Source organism: Carassius carassius, chromosome 47, assembly GCF_963082965.1.
Source record: "Carassius carassius chromosome 47, fCarCar2.1, whole genome shotgun sequence".
Classification (NCBI taxonomy): domain Eukaryota; kingdom Metazoa; phylum Chordata; class Actinopteri; order Cypriniformes; family Cyprinidae; genus Carassius; species Carassius carassius.
Window position 1 is genome coordinate 580748 of NC_081801.1, and position 18686 is coordinate 599433.

Genomic DNA, 18686 nt, shown 5'->3' on the forward strand with positions numbered 1-18686 from the left:
GAGTGTAAGCACTTGTCAGAGCTCAGATGTGTGTTTTCATGATAACTGTGACCCAGCATTTCATTCTCATCTGTTTTAGTGGATTTCTCTGATCCTAAATAAACACCTATAGCAGATATATCCATGTATACAGTAACTAAGACAGGACTGCTCTGAGCCTCAGTGTTTTGAGCAGACACACACGTGATGAAGCTCAGAAGAGGTTTATCTCCAGGATCTCCATCCCTCAATAAATCAGGAAAGAGAGAGAGAGATTTAACACACTGTCTGCTTACACAAAGAAGGAAAGAATGAGGAAAAGACACACACACACACACACACACACACACACACACACTGTAACCTGAAACATGAGCGTCAGAGCAGGTCTGGTCCTGTACAAAGCCACTGAAACTCAGATAACACAATAAACACACAGAGCAATAATCAATAATTCAATTATAGAACAAAACCAAAGAAAAATTCAAAAGCTCATAAAAAGAGATTTCAGTTTTACAGTGTTTCAGGTTTACAGTGAATTTCTAACAGCCGAGGGACATTGTTAGACACGACGATTTAGGATTAACATGAGCATTATTTTAAGCTTTTCTCCTCAATTGATGAGTTATGAGCTGATTTTAGCCTTAAGATGTTTTGTGAATCCGGATCTTGGATTCAGATGAAAACAGCAGAAGCGATGGATTCCAGTCAGCAGATCGACTTCAGTCATGTCTCAAACATTCTGTCTGTGTTTAGTGATTCCTCACAAACTCTTGTGACTTTATTAAATCAATCCAGTAGAGATTTCTCATTTCTATCACAATTCATATAGTGTCATTGTGTTATTCAGCCTGAAGGTGGCGCTGTGCTCGATGTTATCAGATCCTGCTCTTCACTAGAAACACCTAGAAATATTTGTTGAGGAACACTGAAGACATTTATGATGATTGAGTTTAGAGCTCTGATTTCCAGTGAATACAGATCTATATCAGAAAGAGTTTAAAACTTGTTTAATGAACAATAAACATTTATTACACACACACACAACTGTAGAACATGAAGCTCACTGTTACAGTAACTTCGGACATTACAGAGATCTGTGTGTGTGTGTGTGTGTGTGTGTGTGCGTGCGTGCGTGCGTGTGTGTGTGTGTGTGTGCGTGCGTGCGTGCATGCGTGTGTGTGTGTGTGTGTGTGTGTGCGTGCGTGTGTGTGTGTGTGTGTGTGTCTGTGTGTGAGTGTGTGTGTGTGTGTGTCTGTGTGTGAGTGTGTGTGTGTGTGTGTGTGTGCGTGCGTGTGTGTGTGTGTGTGTGTGTGTCTGTGTGAGAAATGTGATGGACCGGTCATCTGTCCAGGGTCATGTCCAGCTGTGAGATGCTGTTTCTGACTCCAGCATCGATATAAACCTACATGTGACGAACAGTTTGAGAACGGAGGACACTATAGTACACAAATATCCTGGAGTCAAGAATACTGAATCATTACAGTATATTAAGAATAGGGTGAAAAGTTAATAAATACATACAACAAAAGGTATGGAAGGATACAAAATAAAATAGCAAAATTTTCTGAACGTGAGAGACATCATCAGCTGCAATATGAAAATACTAAGATTTGAGTGTCATAAATTGTATAACAATTTGCACTACAGACCAGTGTATTTATAATGACGATTCATTAAAATACCATGATAAAACCCAGGTTTTGCTATTTTAAACAGCTGTGTTGAATAGCTAAAAATAACTGGAAGTGCATGAGAGCCGAAGCCAGATGCATTCAATTCACAAACGGCCATTCTGATTGAAATCAGGTGAAATAAATCACAATATCATATTGTGTCATATAAATCTTATAAACATCATCCATATAATATTGCATGCATTTTCATTTACTATGCATGTTTTTGTATTCCAATCAGCATGAATGATTAAATGTCAGGAATACAAAAACATGCATTGTGAATGAAAATGCATGAAATATGAGGCAGTGTAAACTGAAACAAATTTTGTTAAACAAAAACAATCTGATGCACATGATTGAGAGTAAAGTGCAGCATCAGCAGATTCTCTGGGAAAGAAGCTCTTGAAGTGTGTTTTTGCTCAGACGAGTGTAAAAACTGATCAGAAGTCTGATGATGATGATGATGATGATGCACTTCAGTGATGAAGGGTTCGATGTGAGAATCTTATAACATCAGAATCATCTTCTCTGGATCACATTACACTAGAAATCACAAACATATGTGAGATTAGCCTCATTGACATGTAGTATGTTCTTGATCAAACACAGTCTGAATGTGTCTCTTCATGACAGGCGAGACTGAGACGTGATGAATGATTAACACACACTCACAGTACGGCTTTAACGCCTCCATACTCTCACATCTAGCTGATATCTGTCTGCTTTTCTCTTGTGATTCACAGGTTTGTGTCTTATCCCTGACCTCCATCTCTCTCTGTCCTCGTTGTTTCCTCATCTGTGCTTTCTGGTGCTCCTGTAGCTTTTTGTTTCCTTTATTGTCTTTTTACACTCCATTCGTATCTACAATTGCACAAATGCAGTTTGATTAAAAAGCCAGCTGTGCTATACGATATGAAACGAGGAATGCAGTGTTATAACATTACTAATAAATTCCCAAAGAATCCAGTCACCCGTTTGAGAATAAAGCTCCTCGGTATAAAGTAGGATTAATGATGAATGAAATGGTGTGTTAGAAACATGTTTCTCACCTGTGAGACGGAGAGAGATGTAGATGACCAAAGTCACGCAGTAGTAAAGATCCAAAGGGAGAATCCTTGTTTTATAGCCAGCAGAGGTTTGGTCTGGATTCATCGATGTGTTCTGCTTTTATACCGAAACTAAATACAGTCTCAGCTGACCTAACCAGTTCAACAACCGATGATGCAATGAGGAAGTACACTAGTCTTTCTAAGACCTCATTAGCATTTATAGTCTAGAAGAATTGAGTGCATTCAAACTATTTGAGCTACTGTATATACAGACCAGTGTGTGTATAATTATGACAATACATTAATATGGTGCATTGAGGAGAATTAATTTGCTTTAGGGTTTGCATTCCTGGTTTAATAACGCTTTGCACTGATTTTCGAGAAGCGTTTTTTAATACACATGAGAAGTATTATAATTGTTGGCTTACTTTAGTGTACTTGCAGTCAGATTAATGATTGGTGTGCATCAAATGTGTTCATGATTATTGAACTTAAATTTAGCTATTTTTCAAACAATGTATATTTTGTATATTTTAGTTGGAATAAAATTGAAGTAAAGCAGAATTTAAAGTCTATTTATTGCAGTTATGTGTTGAAGTAAAGCAACTTCAATTATATTTAATATGCTTTAAGTCCACAAAGAGACTAATTGCATGATCGATTCGATTAAAATTCACCTTATTTGTGTTAGAAGATCATCACAAGTTTATCAAGAGTGTCATCCAAACATAAAAAACAGATATTAATGCATTATTTTTGTGTTATGCCTCGTAGTACTTTAGGCTTATTTCACCCTGGTAATTTATTGTATTTCAAATATGTTTACATTAATAATAGTAAATTGCAAATATATTAACAATTAATTGTACTATATTTAAAAAAAAAAAATTTGAAAAACAATCAAACGAATTGTGAAAAATATATAGGTCAGGACCGCAACATAAATGACAGCACAATGAACTCTTATTCTCTTGGTTGATCTTTGGATCAATTTGAGTACAAACAATCCCAAAATAAATAAACAAATTAGAGAAAACTGAGGCAAATGATCAGGGGTGAGCAAATCCTAAAACAACAAACAAACAACCCTCTAACTTCCCATAAATAAACTAACTTCCCTGTGCACCAAAATATCCCATCTAACCTCACCCTTACCTGTCCAAAAATAGGAGCAAAGGGTAATGACTGAATGAGCTACAAAAACAAAGAAGGCACTACTCCTCTACTGCCTCACATATGGTTCACAAACAAACACTCACACACACACACACACACACACTCACACACACACACACACACACACACACACACACACACACACACACACACACGCGCACGCGCACGCGCACACGCACGCACACACACACACACACACACACACGCGCACACGCACACACACGCACACACGCACACACACACTCACACGCACGCGCACGCGCACACGCACGCACACACACACACACGCACACACACACACGCGCACACGCACACACACACACACTCATTCAGTAAATAAAGGTTTAACATCCCTCTCCCTGCTGTTAAGCTTCGAGAATCTTTTCTTCTATCACTGATAATGTTGGAAGCTGAACCGGTTTTAACATTATAGAAATGTTTTTTACCTTTTACCTTTAAAGCAGAAGAGGTTAAAGAATAACAACTCTGTTAATGGAGTCATGTTAACTCTGTTGGGGTTAATATGTAATACAATGCTATGTGAACAATGTGTCCTGCTTTGACTTTCATAATTGTTGCAGGGCAAGTTTATTATTTTGCTCTTGATTACGGCATTCACATCCAAGCAGATAGATTGCATTGTGTGCAAAACCTGTATATTTACAGGTACTACTGTAATAATATAATACTGTATATTACCTGTATATCTACAGAACTCTTGCTTGTTTTATAGAGCTGGCCCAAATGATTTTAGTCACTTTGTTCATAAATCATAGAAACAAAAGCTTCTTAGGTCAAACATTTATAATCCATGTTTTTTGAAGGTACATCCGTCCATTCTTCAGGAAAACATTTGGACATCTTCAGACTAAATCTGTGTAATACACAGACAGACAGACTGTAGTCCTGTGCTGTTGTCTAGTTTGGGTCTTTAGTAATAACGCTTCATTAAAGCTCCAGACAAATAATCGTTATTATATCTCATCTGTCAATGTCTCTCATTGCATGACTCTCTACAGGTTCATTTGCCCCAAGAGAGACTGAAGAAGAGAAAAACGGAAAGTAGAAATATTACACTTTTAGATGTAGCCCCATGCATGATGTAAAAGTCATGTTTAAACACTCATTGATCTTCATTCAGCTTCAGATCAGATCTCTGACTCTTTATTCTGTCTCTGTTGTGCCACCTAGTGGACAAAGATGATGACAACCCTTTATTTTCAGTGTATAGCAGTAAACAAAGTTTTTATTAATTGTTCAAATGTGAGTAAATCCCCACACCATTAGATTTAATGCACCTCACAGAGGTTTTATTTTATAAAAACTATATACAAATTATACACAAATATAAAAATAAACAGAAAAGAAGTAAAGCAGCATTCAATTGAGCTTTGTTACAGTGAACGGTCAGAAATATCTTTTGTTTCTCTAAGCTCTGAAACAAGTAAAATGAGGAGAACGTGTCAAAAAAGGTGCGAATACTGGTGAAATGTTTTCTGAGCTTCACTTTCAGATCAAACACCACGACAGAAAAGCTTAATACCACAGATGATCTAGAGAGTTTAACACAATCTAGTGTTTTACTCTGATGTACTGAATGATGTCATTCCCTCAGAACCACAAGATTTAAAGGGACAGTTCTCCTAATAATGACAATTCTCTCATCATTCACTCGCCTTCACGTTATTCCAAACCTGTTTGAGTTTCTGTCTTCTGTTGAACACAAAAGCAGGTATTTTGAAGAATGTTGGCAACCAAACATTTGCTGGTAGCCTTTGACTGCCACAGTATTTTTTTTTTTACATATTATGGAGGTCAATGGGTACCAGAATCTGTTCTCTTATCAGCATTCTTCAAAAAAAAATCAGGTTTGGAGCAACTTGAGGGTGAGTAAATGATGACAGAATTTTTTTTTTTGGTAAACTGTCCCTTTAATCCTCTTCTTGTGCCACACGCATGTGTCCAGCAGAGGGAGACATACTGATCCATTACTGACTGAATGACAGATGAAGAAGATGATGAAGATGAAGGAGCTGAAGAGCTCAGAACATCTCTGATGTACTGAAGTGACCTAAAGACAAAAAAAAGAAAGAAATTGTAATGTTTTACAACTAGATTTGTCAAAACAAACTTTATGTTGACTAGAGAAAGCCTAGCCAGAGAGGATTGAAGCTGTTTCTAGTGTGTTGCTATTAAGTTGCTAGTGTGTTCTGAATGGTTACTGAGGTTTTGCTATGTGGTTGATAGTTTGTTTCAAATGCTAAAAAACACATTTGATTCTTATTTCCGTTCCACACATCAGTTGTCTCACCTCCTCTGTGACAGTTTCTGATTCACCTGAAGGAAACTCTGCATGTCCGTCTGAATCCAGACACACTGGAATAAACAAAAACAGTTTGAAGTTTAAATCAGGACTTCATCAGTAAAAGAATATGACATACAGGAGAGACCGGGGCTAGTTGTCACACGGTCTGTATTTCAGTAACGTTTCTCAGTAAATGACACGAATACTTTAGCTGTAGTTTTATATTGTACTGTCTTAAATTAGGATAATATTTGTGTATTTCAGTTTTTCAAATTAAAATGAATGCAATAAAACACAATGACGTGCATTAAGATATGAATCAAACATATAACGAAGCCTAATGGGGCAAGTTTTCACACATTTTGAAATTTAGAAATTACTCTTTTTTTTTTTTTTTTTTTACTTTTTATTAGACCATCAATTTGAGTTTCGTGTATGTTTGTGTTAAAAAGCCTATAATAACAGCCTGTTTAATGTCAGGTTTCTTTGTGACGACTTGCCCCATACAAATGTCAACATGTGTTAACTAAACAGGAAATTAATTTTGGGAGGAGCTTATGGTTACTCGTAGTACAAACCAACAGCTGCTCATCTCACACCATCATCCACCTCCACAAACCCCACCTTGTTTTATCATCATTCAATTCTTCAAAGCTTTTATGCTATTTAATATTTACTGAATTAAAAACTGTGACAGCTAGCCTCGGCCTTCCGTTTCTGTAATAATAAGGCAAACTTAACACACAAAATACTCACTGTTTGGTTTTTGCTGCATGCTTTCTCTGCGAATAAGCTTCAGTGATTCTTTAGGCTTTGAGTCTTTCTCTCTGATGTCCATCTCTCATTTAATGCCTTTATCTCTTCTGTAGGGTCTGATACTCCACATGTGATCCGTCCCTCCACGATCCCCTCTAGAAGTCAAGTGCAATGATTTTATATTCGCCAACATTCGCCCAAACTCAAATAATTAATCTCCTTTTCTTTTCAGCTGATAAACGTGGCATTTTCGAACTCAGCTTTACAACACATTGGGATGAAACTGTTTAACTCACTTTCTGATGAGTGTATAAAGTGAATGGATGAGGAGCAGATAATCCTGTGATATCACCCTGAAGACTGAGGAGAACAGAACAGGCGCTCAGAGAGAAGAAACACACCGGGAGATACAGAGAGCGATAATGAAACGTGTTTGGTGAAGCCGATGCTTTCAGATGCCACCCACTCATGCAGGCACCAATGAGAGCCAACTGCAAGCTATGAGGAAGAGAACAAGAGACATGGAAAAACTGGCAATGCATTTCAACTGTTTTCGCTCTGACGTGACTGATTGCACTGATGGCCTAATGCATCCAAATGTGAAGAAGAAATGTCACTGAACTAGAAATATGTGACCGTGGAGCACAAAACCACCAGTTATAAGTGTACATTTCTCAAGACTGAGATTTGTACATCATCTGAAGCTGAATAAATGATCTCTCCATTGATGTGTGGTTTGTTCGGAGGACAATATTTGTCTGAGATACAACTATTTGAAAACCTGGAATCTGAGGGAGCAAAAAAATCTAAACATTTTTAAAGTTGTTCAAATGAAGTTCTTAGCAATGCATATTACTAATCAAAAATGAAGTTTTGATATATTTACGGAAAGTTACAAAATATCTTCATGGAACATGATCTTTAGTTAATATCCTTTTTTGACATAAAAGAAAAATCTATGTATTTTTGGCTATTGCTTCAAATATACCCCAGAAACTTAAGACTGCTTTTGCTTTCCAGGTTCACATATAATATATACATTTTGCTAATGTTTTCTGAACGTTCAAAACATTTTTGGTTATGTGTACTTTAAGGTTACTTTAATTTTTTTTAATTATTATTATTATTATTATTTTTTTTTTTTAATGATCTCTGAACATTCTGTAAAATCATTCCCCCCTCAGTGTATACAGTAGTTCTAATTTAATTGGTTTAACTATGCATAATTATTTGGTTGGTTGCATGTGATTATTTGCTTTATTTTTTCCCTTTCTGTTTACATCAGAACAGACACGTGAGCCACACATTGAGAAACACCGGTGCTTTGTTTGTTAAGTTCAGGTGAAAGTTCCCAACATCGTAAATTCTGACTGTATAAAGGTTAGTGCAGGATGATTGACAGGTCATGACGTAAATGCGGTTACCTGGATCGCAGCGTTCAGGGAAGTTATAGTTCATTAAATCACAGTGATGATAATCACTGCACTGTTTAATATTAGATATAATGTTATTGTGGACGATATGTGACAGTTGTACACCAATTCCAGTAAAGTGACACACGTTATATCTCATGCTTCATTTTATGATGATTATTATGAATATTATACCCATTTTAGCATAAAAGTGCAGCCACCAAAACTGAAACCACACAAATGTAAATCTGGGAGTGATAGAGGATCAGTATGTCACCTTCTGCAGTGCAACAGAAAACTATAAGAATGTCAGTCTGCAGTTTATTCGCTTTCTCATATGTGATTGTCAGTCAGTGTGGATCCAGAGAAGTTGCATCTTCTTAAACGCATGCACCAGTTTTTATGTCACTCAATAAGAATAAAGTCTTTAAAAACAGTCGTAATTCAACATCAAACATAATGTTTCTGCACTGTAGACTCGCTTGGTTGTTAATAGAAATGACATCTGATTGAAATGTAAACCTCAGGCTGAAGTTAAAGATTTGTAGAACCAGAAGTAAATTACTCAATCACATTGTGCATGCTAACTGTTCAAAAGAGAGCTAAAGTACACATGCATGAACTCACACATCACATGAGGATAGAAGAGTGTGTGTGTTATAGTTCAATGAAAGGTTAACTGTGTTTATTTCTCAATTAGCATCTATGAAAATGAAATTCATCTCAAATTTTTGTTTTCTTAATTCACATTCCTGGTCTAGTTAAAAAGATTATAGATAAAAGTCACTTTTATTCATTTTAACTAAAAGCCCAGTCTGGTTTTTCATTTCCGCACACACAAATCTTTGTCTTTGTCTTTCAGTGCATGCTGTTTACTTCTTCTTCTTCTGCATTGTGTTGCCTCACTAGCATCTCTTTTAGTTTTCTTGTCATCCTGCTGACAGGAACCTTTGCAGAAAACATAACAATGCATCACTATTAAAGAGAAATCATGCCATTCTGACGTCTAACAAACATTATAACAGATTAATCACAAACAAAAGACAGGAAGTGACCGAGTAAACATCTCAAACATCTTTTATGATGAAGCAGAATGCACCTGAACTGGTTTTTAACCTCTTTTCTTTCTTCTAATGTTGACTTTATCTTTGTTATATTCATTACAATAACTGGTGATACAAACTCTGATGATGAGATGTCATTACACTGTTTACAGAAAGAATAAAGACATTTAATACCATTTTAGGACACCAAGTGAGTCCACTGCTGATTAAATCAAGTACAACTAGAGCACAGTTTTACATTCAGTTTGTTCCATTACAGGAAGATTTGCTTTCACACTACATGTGTGTCCCGTCTCTACTGAATAATTCAGATCCCAAGGTTACTCAGATAGGAATTCAGTGTCAAGGCTTTTCTTTTTGCACTGATTCTGGACCAGATCTTTTGATGGATGGAATCCAACCACGTAACAAACCACAAATCTGTGCTAAAATGAGTATAAAACAACATTGTCATATGCTACAACTAACTCAACAGCATCACTAAGGTCCATACGCAAAACTTATTAACCGTAACCATCCCTGAGACACAAGAGCCAAATGAAGTCAAGGAACCTGTGTGTATACATGCCATAATAATTCAAAACAGTCATCCATTAACTACAATATAAGATTAGATTCAACTTTATTGTCATTATGCAGAGTACAAGTACAGAGCTAATGAAATGCAGTTAGCATCTAACCAGAAGTGCAAGAATATAGTGTTTTATATACATAAAAGTGCAGAGTAAGTGAAGCTATGATTGACAGTGATGTACAGTGGAGTTGCTGTATATACAGTATTAAGCAGAGTATGTACAGAATATAAATAGAAATGCAATGTAGGATTATATATACATTATGAAGAACAGCAACGTAAGAACAGTGCAGTTGGTTGAGTGTACAATAATATTAAACAATGCATTCTGACCAGCAGTGCAATAATAATTTTATAGAAATAGTTTACTGTGCTATGTACAGTAACAACGTTAGATAGTTTCACATTAGAGATGCTAATGCCAAGGAACTTGAAACTCGACCCACACTCGGATGATGTAGATGGGTGTGTGTGCATGACTCCTAGTCCACCTGACCTACACATTGATCTCCTTTATCTTCTGGGTGTTTAGTTCTTGCACCTCATCCCTGTAGGCTGACTCATCGTCATCCTTGATAAGATCTACAACCGTGATGTCATCTGCAAATTTGATTACGGTGTTGGAGCCATAAACAGGAATGCAGTCATGGGTGAATAGGGAGTACAGGAGAGGGCTCAGTACATAGCCCTGTGGCACACCGGTGTTCAGGGTGATGATGGAGGAGGAGAGGTTATCCAATTCAACAGACTGAGGTCTGTTAGTTAGAAAATCTAGAATCCATGTGCAGATGGATGTGCTGATTACAAGCTGGCTGGGTGTTTTGTAGTCTGTGATAGTTTGTATGCCTTGCCACAATTGATGTTGAAGAGTGGAGTCAGCACCTTCCAGCCAGATTTTAAAAGTTCTTAATGTGGGTTACATACATCTGATGACCGCGGTATACTTGGGGAGCAGGAACAAAGACTGACCCAGGTGGGTGAGGGATGTGACTTTGTAGGCTTCAGTCACATTATATACGTGGTCACCCTTGTTTTTACCAGAGGTTTTACCAGAACATTTTAGAACTGAAAATGTATAACATTTAAAATCTATACAAGACGACTAATGACCACAAGTGAAATTAATAACTTACTGTAAATACAATAGTGTAAAGTGGCGACCTCATGTGGTGAGTTTGTGAACTGACAAACCTTAAATCTGCTTTAAAAAAAAAAAAAAACACATATATATATATATATATATATATATATACACACACATATATAAATAGTTCTCTATTCTAACTCTAAAAACTCTTTCTAGAGTAAGTAAGAGCCTCTAATGCTAGTATTCTCTATTCATTTTTTATTCTATCTTATTGCTTTCTTTTTATTTATTATAAAAAATAAGTCTCTTACACAATCATTTTCTATTATTTTTTTCTATTCTTTTGACTTGTTTTATTTTTAGTAAAAAAGATCCTCTAACACAAGTGTTCCCTATTATTTGTCTATTCTATCTACTTGTTTTTATTTTTATTTATTATTTTAAAAAATACCTTGCTACTTGTACAGTGTTAGACTAACTGAGACTTGTCAAAGCAGTTACATATTATTACCCTTTTGTTGGATTTGATTGCTTTAATGTCCTCATTTCTAAATCGCTTTGGATTAAAACATCTGCTAAATGACTAACTGTAAATTTAAACGGAATTACATTGCATTTAAGTTATACATTTTATCACTTTAAATGACCTTGATGACCTGTTGCTAGTGCCATGCATTTTTCACATTATAATTTTTTTGAGTTATGCCTATATATAAAACATTAAACGAATATATTAAATATAAAAATATAACACTATAAACAAAACTGCTTTACTACTACTTTGACGGATGCACATTCGTTGCAGCTTGCACATTATTTTTTTATTTTAATGAATGCATAATTATATATGCATGTATATTACAGAATATACAGGTTCAAACTATAAGCATTATAGATTTAAAAAATAAGATTATCTAAAAACAGTGTTAGAAACAGCGTTACTCTTATTCTCACAGAGCATCAGATCACACACGCCGAGCTCGCTGTTTTTGAGCAGACGGACAGGCCCCGCCCATCGCTGATGTAGGCGGCTCACATCAAAGGCTGTTTCGTGAAGTGGGCGCGAGCTCGTGTGACGCTGACCAATCAGAAGCCTCTTCACCTTAGCGAGCGGTGAGCGGCGCGCCCTAGTCTGTGAGACGCGTACAGAAACAAACGGCTGCAGACAGAAACAGCGGACAAAATCCCGCTAACGGAGAAAACCCTCGAGCTACCCGTCTGTCCCCGAGTCGCTATCCATTCCGACCGCGCATCTAGACCCAAACAATCGTAAGTTTTAATTTCTAACTAGCTTTCTTTCTGGATTATTCTCCTGAGGGCTTTAGTAGCGCGGCCTGAACGCTAGTAGCGCGCTCCCTAGTGTCCCCAGCCCTCGCTTTCCGCAGGACGAACCTGTTTGTCGTGTATGTTTGGACATTTCTCATGATTTGAAGGTTACTCGAGCGTTTTCTGACACGATTGCGACCCTAGATTAACGTTTAGTAGGTGTAGAAAGAGTGCGCGCACCTGCAAGGCTCACTACAGCCGTGCACGCGCACGAATGCAAATAAAAGTCTTTGCATTTGTCACTTTCAAAGGTGCGAGTATTTTGTATTCTGCAAATTGTGGAAATTCCTTAGCATTTCTGTGACTTTAGAAAGATAGTCGACTGTTTTCTGGCTGTTTTATTTGTTTTAAAGTAATATTTGTAATAGCCTATATAATATAATTATATATGTTAATAATAATAGGCTCACTCCCTTGTGACCCCAGTTTGAAAACCCTTGCTTTAGTTCATACCAGTAAGTTTTGTGGCATGAAGATGCACTCCATCCTCTTGGAATTGACACCAAGTGACCATCCATGCCTGGCCGATATATCGGTTCATCACTAGTTATCGTTAGGCCTGTTGTGTTGTGTGTGTTTGCTCTAATCACAGATCTTCACTGGTGTCTTGACAGTCTGTCACTCAGAGAAAGAGAAAGACCGAAACGTCTGTCTGCTTGTTTTTCCATAAGGCCATTACAGATCTACAGCTAATGGGTGTAAAACCTGCTTTCTTCTGTCAAGTAGTAGTTCTGTAATATCTTTACAGTTGTCAGAAGTTGTTGCAACTTAGCATGTTAATGTATAATGGACATATGTCAATGATTAGAACATGACTCATTTAATAAAGAGTCAATGATCAGGTTTATCAACTATTTTGATGTCGAAACCCCTGGATTGAGTGTGATTTTTCTCTTTCTCTCTCTCCGTCAAACCTCTGGAGAAATGAAAATGTGTTTCTCATTTTTATCTCTTTTTCTCTCTCCTCCTTTTCTGTTGCTCAGATTTTCATGCGTGCAGTGGCCTGTTGCTTTAAGCAGGAAATATTTTCTGTTGCATGAGCAGCTGTGTGCAACACAGTCTTGTGTGTTCTTGTTGTTCTGCAGAGTGTAAATCATCTGAAAACATCTACAGTAAAACACTATTTTGTTCCAAAGGTTGAGCTTCCAATTAATCCCTTGAGGGATGTTTGATTTTAATTATTATTATTATTATTATTATTATTATTATTTTGAATAGTTGATATACTATTAAAGCTTTATTCATATTTTGAATTAGTATTAGTACTCATTTTTATATTCTGTTTACAATTAAAAAAAATATTATTAATTTATATTTTTTTATTTGTTTGTTATTTTAGTACTTTAAGCTAAACGTTTAAGAAATTTAGCTTTTGCTAAAATTAAATAAAATTGTCATTTTATATTATTTCAGTTAAATTTAAATAACACTTTATTTTTAACCATAATAACCCTGGTGAAAAATCATTTTACTTGATGTTTTTTTTTTCTTTTTAATGGAAATAGATTTTTGACTGAGATTACTTGGATTTATTTTTTATTATTATAGAATCTTGTAAGTTTTTAGTAGCTCATGTTCAGTTTTACTGTAAAACTGAGATAGTTGCAGGCCTAAATTCGACTTCTCTCCAAAGAAACTCTTGAGATGTGCATCAGACGAGCACTTAATCAAGCTGCAGTCTTAAACACCGATGCAATCAAGAGAATGTCAAGAGATGTGCCGTTCAGAAACTGTCATTATTGATGCAGGATATTCCTGCAGAGAGATCTGACTCACTAACAATGGCTTTACAGGACTTTTGAGTAAACGGCGTATACCGTTTCTCATTCTCTCCATGGCATTTGTAGTAATTTTAAGGATAATACACATCCGTTTAGACTTTTAACTTGTTGACCTGAAACCCAAAGTGACCTCAGAAGCTGAGAGGCCGTAAGAAGTCAGAGATAATAAAACCATAGATGTTGAAGAAGCAGATCTTCCCGTTTATGTTTCAGTGAGTGGGCAGAAAACATGACACAAGTGACTGATTACTGTTACATAATCGTCCCGGTTTCCATGGAAACATGTTTTGTTTCCATAGCAACCACAGTCATGCCTACACATCTCTGTGCTCTTAAAAACATGTGCAGAGCTAAATGTACACTCTTAAAACAGATGTGTTAAAAACAACACAAACCTGTGTTATATCTTAACACACCTGTGTGTCTAGTTAAGGACAACACATTTTGTGTTACTTTTAACTCAACCAGTGTGTTATTCTTCTTAACACAGGGAGTGTGTTAAAATATTTAACACACTAATGTGTCATAAATCACACAATTTGTGTCATAGATGTGCTATTTGACCAGTTATAATGAACGCAAAACAAAAAAGCTTTTTTTTAAAATTTATTTAAAACTTAACTGCTACATTTTCACAAAGTCAACATCCACATGTCATTTGAATTTCATAAAGACATTTTTAAACAATTTTATATCTCGGATTTACAAAAAGGTTTTCTTTGTAGGAAATCATGTGAAGGTTTTATATCAGCAGCATTTCTCAAATGAATCACTTTCCCAGGAAACATTTTTCCAAAATCAGTGTCAAGCTACAACACGGGATTGCATAATTACAACACTACTGGGTTTCTTCAGTATGTTCACAAAATATTGAGTCTTTTCGAGTCAAGTTTATGCAGTTTTAACTTCAGAGAGGCATTGTGGGCCATTCCAGGTTATGAATAACAGTTAAAAAAAAAAAAAAAAAAAAAAAAAAAACTTTACGGCAGTATTATGATTTTAATTAAACTGAATGGAGAAAGATAAGTGGTGGGGCTTGATTTTAGTGCACTTTAATCTCTAGATTGCAGCAAACTGATGGTTGGAGGGGTGTGGTTAAAAGATGTTTAAAGGATAATGTAAGAGAAGGAACAGAATTTCTGAGGTAAAGCAAATTTCCAGATTATGACTGTATATATAGATTGCATAGATTAATTTCTCACCATAAGAATAGTATTGTCCGCTAACAGTTTAAAAAAAGTACTTTTGGTGTTATTGTAATTGTAATATTGGTAATAAAAAATTAAAAAATAAAAACCTAGTCACTAAATTTTAAAATTGATTTGTAACCTGTTAACTAATTAACATACCACACTTACTATTCCAATGTGCAGTTATTTAAAGTAGGCTCGATGGGTTTTAATAAGTGCAACTTACAAATCCTTCATTCTCTTGTATAGGGCTGTGACGGTGGCTGATTTTTACCACCGCGGTAGTCATGGACCAACAACTGCCGGTGGCGCGGTGTTTGAAAAAAAAAAAATAAATAAATAAATAAAATAATAAATATAAATATATATATATATATATATATATATATATATATATATATATATATATATATATATATATATATATATATATATATATATATATATATATATAAAATTTATAAATATATTAGTGTCAATTTGTTCGTTAACGAAGGCGATAATTTTTTTCCAGTTTAACGTATTCAAATTATTTTACGTAGGGGCGGGGATGGCCACCCACTCACAACTGCTGCTTCTGTCACTTTTTCTCATGACAAGAAGTGAATTTATTCAGTCGCAGAATGACTGAACAGGAGACGTTTCAGACCCGCGCTCCACTTCACTTTATTATCAGGTGCAAGTTAAGCGAGCGCGGACGGTCCTGTGCTCAAAGTCGGCGCGCGCTTCCTTTGTGCGTATCCTTTCATATCAAACTGCGAAATAAACTATGTGCAAGCAGTCTCGTGGTCAGTTAATTCATGGAATTACCAAAAAAGGTGATTAAAGCTGACTTAAACTGTGCATGCATGTAATATATTTTATATATATTATATACAGGATAAATTTATATGTATGCACGTCTAGAAATCAGCCCAGCACTGTCTCACTCATCTAACACATCCTATTTAACTCGTCAGTTAGTGTTTATTTGAGCACTTCTGTCAGCCGCCTGCAAAACACTAAAATAAATATCAAAGAAATAATTCAGTTAAACAAGAAAGTAGCCTAAATAAGAAAGTTAAATACACCCTATCTAACGGACACGAGCGACGCAGCGCGACAAAATACTGATTATAATCAGTGATGCTACACTGGATGCAGCACAACACGACATGATAAATCCCCATCCGGTCTGTGATGTAGGCTACTGACACAGAGTTCATATGTCCTGTATAGACACTAGACAGACTAAACCTGTCGCAACGCGGTTGTGTTGCGTCCGTTTACTTTTCCGCCACCAAGCAAGCTCAATAACTAACTCTTCATCTGAACGCGCTCTCTTTGAAATAGGAATCGTTGCCATATTTCTTGTTACCATCGTTTATTCATCGCTGTCTCGTTCGTATTTGGCCAGTTTGGAGAAAGCCTCACCAAACCTGACCAGCCAGCGTTTGCGATCACGAGAACTTGTGCAAACGCTGATGGGTGACATGAATGCAGATGACTCCAGATCGGTGATGCGGTATTTGCTTTCCCAACAAGATCCATCGCCCAACACTAAATTAATTTGCTGAATGCATAAACTGTATTTTCCTGCGCTCAAATCTGCATATCTAAAGGAAACGCTGTGTTTGAGGTAATTTGTTAATTACCATAGACTTAGAATTTGCAACTATTACAGTTATTACACTTATATACAAAACTTTTTATTATGCTTGCTATAGAGTTTGTGACGTCACGTGCACTACCGCCGGTGGCAGTAGACAACCGCGGTAGCAACCGACCACCGCGGTGACGCGGTTGTCACGGCAACCGCCACAGCCCTACTCTTGTACCATTTTGATCTTCAGAGAAGGAAACAGTGTTACCACACTTTCTGCCAACATCCGTTTCTCTTCATTACAAGTGTAACTATAAGCAAAACATAGACAAAACATGGAAAAACTACTTAATTCGACTCGTGCATAATACATTAAAATAAAATACAGGAACCAAATTCAGTTCAAATGATTAAATTCTTTGTGTTTTCAAAGAATTCAACATCTTTATACGCCATCACATTCACAGTTGTTTTAGTTAATTTCTCAACTGTAAACTTACAATCCACTTTGTTCCACCAACGCACGGACTCCTATCTTGACAAGGAGCTTTCTTGATGTCTCTGAAAGATGCGACACGTTGCAGCAATGTGATTGGATGATAGTTAACACATATTGTGTTGGACACACTGTGTTGTTTCTCTCTCTCTCTTTCCCTTTTTTTTTTTTTTACACATGATCAACTTAAAATTACACAAAATGTGTTAAAATAGCCATAACACAAAAAATGTGTTATTAATTAACACATCCTTTTTGAGAGTGTAACGCTAAATAAATCTCTGAGATACAAACCATTTCTGTCCGTCATGATAATCATTTTACTGTTTAATTTGCTCTGCAAAATGCTATAAGAGGTTATTGCTTTCCTAGAGTTAGGAATTGTTGGCATATTTTATTTAGGGATGCACCAAAAGTTTGTCTGTAATGATTTTTCTGTCCATTTTTGGCGTTTTCAGGCAAAATAAACCATTGCTTTAACTGATCTGTTTACTCCACATATATATATATATATATATATATATTGGAAATGATCCTGGTAATGATGGAAATGAGCTTATTTACATTTTTACAAGATTCAAACAAGTTTGTTTATATGTTTATGCACAAATTGAAAAAAAATTGAACAAAAAAAAAACTCTAAAATATCATGCATATTTGCAATTTTTCAAGAGTAATAGTGTTCTATGAGATGTGTGCTGTAAAATAAAATAAAATATTTTATTTTATTTCATTTTGTTTCATATAAATACTATGAATTATTGCTATAAATAATAATAATAATATTTGTTAGTCAAATGCAAATTTGCAACTGTGTATCCACAATGTTAAATATACAAAAAAATATAATGCATGATGGCATTAGCATTTTTCCAAAAAAAATAATAGCCTTTTATTTCTTGCAGAAATTCAAGTGTCCATTTAATCTTTTAATGTAATTTTTTATGCACTAAATTAGGGCTGCAACTAACGATTATTTTGATAATCGATTAATCTGTCGATTATTTTTACGATTAATCGATTAATCGGTTTATGTACTTATATTTTAGTTTTTCCCATTTTTTCCCCAAGTAAATTATTAATAAATGGTCTTTATCCTTCAGCATAGATTTTTAAGAAATTTTAACCATTTTGCACTGTCATATCCTAATCAAAAATATACCTGGAGTTGTTTTATTGTGTTAGTAATCCTTTGTCGAACTCTTCTGCAATCAGAACACTGACCCATAC

At 35.6% G+C, this 18686-nt stretch overlaps 1 protein-coding gene and 1 long non-coding RNA gene across 9 annotated transcripts in view; one reads left to right on the forward strand and one right to left on the reverse strand.

Moving 5' to 3' along the window:
• Positions 1–1252: 1252 nt before the first annotated feature.
• LOC132130624 (uncharacterized) lies at positions 1253–2880 on the reverse strand. The gene is made up of 3 exons (XR_009428745.1): positions 2708–2880; positions 2331–2519; positions 1253–2201 (listed from the first exon to the last, which is right to left on the reverse strand). It is a non-coding gene; the product is annotated as an uncharacterized LOC132130624 (long non-coding RNA).
• A 9303-nt stretch (positions 2881–12183) lies between these two features.
• LOC132130076 (alpha-adducin-like) overlaps positions 12184–18686 on the forward strand; it is a 30952-nt gene continuing 24449 nt past the window's right edge. For 4 of the 8 annotated variants that reach the window (XM_059541699.1, XM_059541700.1, XM_059541702.1 and 1 more), the window contains exon 1: positions 12184–12350. The gene's annotated coding sequence lies outside the window, so the exon portion shown is untranslated. The remainder of the gene's footprint in view (positions 12351–18686) is intronic. The other 4 variants (XM_059541705.1, XM_059541701.1, XM_059541707.1 and 1 more) reach the window with 2 other exon arrangements.